This window comes from Episyrphus balteatus, chromosome 1 (assembly GCF_945859705.1).
Source record: "Episyrphus balteatus chromosome 1, idEpiBalt1.1, whole genome shotgun sequence".
NCBI lineage: Eukaryota > Metazoa > Arthropoda > Insecta > Diptera > Syrphidae > Episyrphus > Episyrphus balteatus.
Genome location: NC_079134.1, coordinates 2,705,739 through 2,708,078, shown reverse-complemented (window position 1 = coordinate 2,708,078; position 2,340 = coordinate 2,705,739).

Sequence of the window (2,340 nt, the reverse complement as noted above, 5' to 3'; positions counted from 1 at the left end):
CTAATTTCTTGATTTCTAGCCACCTGCAAGTTAAAATTTTTTTTTGAAAATGTTCGCTCGACACTTGATTCCGAAAACTTAGCACGTTCATTCGGAACATATCCACACGAAGAAAAAAAAAAAAAAACATCCTAACAATAAATAGAATTTGTATTTTAAAAAGATTTCCGCCAAGAAGATATCCATCTTAATTCAAACGGTCAAATCTTTTCAAATTCTTAATGTAAAAAATCCATTTAATTTAATACGAAAACCCTTTTATTTTTATGTGAAGACGATTTTATTTAAAGTGTTTTTAAATTAAATAAAATGCACGACTGAGGCCGCACGTACTTGCTCTTGCAGTTCAAAGCACTTTTATGTTAGTCTACTTGTAGATTTTAAAAGCTGGCTCTTAATTAAAAAAAAAAATTGATATTGGGGAAGAGCCGACATTTAGGACATGAAATTTTTTTTTTGTTGTTTGGCTTTTTTGAGAAAAAATAAAAATGCAGTTTTATTTCCACTGCTTTAAATATTACGTTTACAAAGTTTAATCAAAATCGTTAGAGCCGTTTTCGAGAAATTCGCAATATCGTATTTTTTTGTATGGGAGGTATACGTTCTAAACGAGATATAAAAAAACAAAAAAAAACCAACTTTCAGAATTCCATAAAAATCATCTGTTTCAAATTTGAAGAAAATCCGTCCACCCGTTTAGGCTGTGGAAATGTGTACAGATGGACGCACAGACGCACAGACGTACAGACGCACGGACGGAATTGCGAGACCCACTTTTTTGGAATTCTCCATTATCGTAATGTTGGTTTTGATTAAAACCTCAAATTTTTTTTTCGACACGAAACCAATACTTGCCCTATATAGAGCAAGTAAAAAATAAAGGCAATTAATAACGTTTTTCTTCAGACTCCTGAAGCATAAAATAAATGTGTAGTAGCTAATTAAAAAAAAACGAAACTGATTCAGGGTCGAATTTTTATTTTTATTGGAACATTTATAAAATATCAGATTTTTTACTGTAAGACAAATAAGTTTTTTTTTGAAGTGAAAACTTCTTTAGTATCGTAGTGATTTGAAACAAGATGAAACGAAAACGCGACACGACTTCAACTTGTTATAACTTTTTTGTTTTAATAGATAGATGAATGAAATTTGTACTGTAGATAGGTAATTAAATAAATTATAATTGTACAAAATTTCAATTAATTTCATATTCAAAATTCGGAGATAACGGTAAAAAGATGTTCTTTTCCAACACACGTTATATCTTTTGATCGAGTGCACATACAAATTGATTTAACTTTAATAATAATGCTGATAACATAACCTTTTATTTGATATATCACACATAACGGTACGTGCTCTACAAGTTACACAATCTTAAATTGAAAAAAATGAAACTTACCTCAAAACACCTGTGGAGATCTGTTGGCGATTACCAGCTACCAGTGTAGGAAGTATACTAATCTCAGTCTGGAAATTCGACATGGTTGACTTTAAAAAATTCTAACTTCTCTTGTAGACATCTTTGAAATAAGATTTATACATCATTATACAAGGTGAAACAATAAGCTTTCACATGGTATAAAATTTTTTATAGGTTGTCAAACAAAAAATTGATTTAATAGCATGAGAACATAAAAATAAATGTTTTTTTTTTGCTTTTTTTGATGAAATTTCATCGAGTTTAAAAAATTCTAGCTATTTTTGTAGATGTCTCATATACCTGATCGATATATATGTTTTGAGCTTAGACAATAAGCTTTCAGATGATATAAAATTTATATAGGTTGTCATATAAAAAACCTGGATTTGAAGGTGATAGAATAAAAATAGGTAGATTTTTTCTATTTTTTTTTTTTGCAAGAAAAATGATTTTTTAAGGTTTCACTTCTACCACGTGTGAATTGCACACATGATTTTTTTTTTTTTTTTTTGGATCGGGTCAAAATTCTGGCATCAAAATTCTGCTTTTCAAAATTCTGCTTTTTTAACGAAAATTCTGTTTTTCAAAATTCTGTTATTTTTCTATTCTGCTTTTCAAAATTCTGCTTTTTAAAATTCTTCTTTTCAAAATTCTGCCATTATTATACTTTAACCAAAAAAATTCTGCCAATTCTGTTTTTTTTTACAGCATATGCGCTGACTAAAGAAAAATACACCTCATTAATGTAATTCAACATTGGTACTTTCCTTAATTTTTTTGTTTAAGTGTCGCAAATATTTTTTAAAATGCATAGACTGATTTTCTTTAAATAAATTCTATAAATTATTGGAACCGATGTTGTTTGATACAAAATATTCCTTTTCTTATTCAAATTTTTGAATATTCATTTTTTT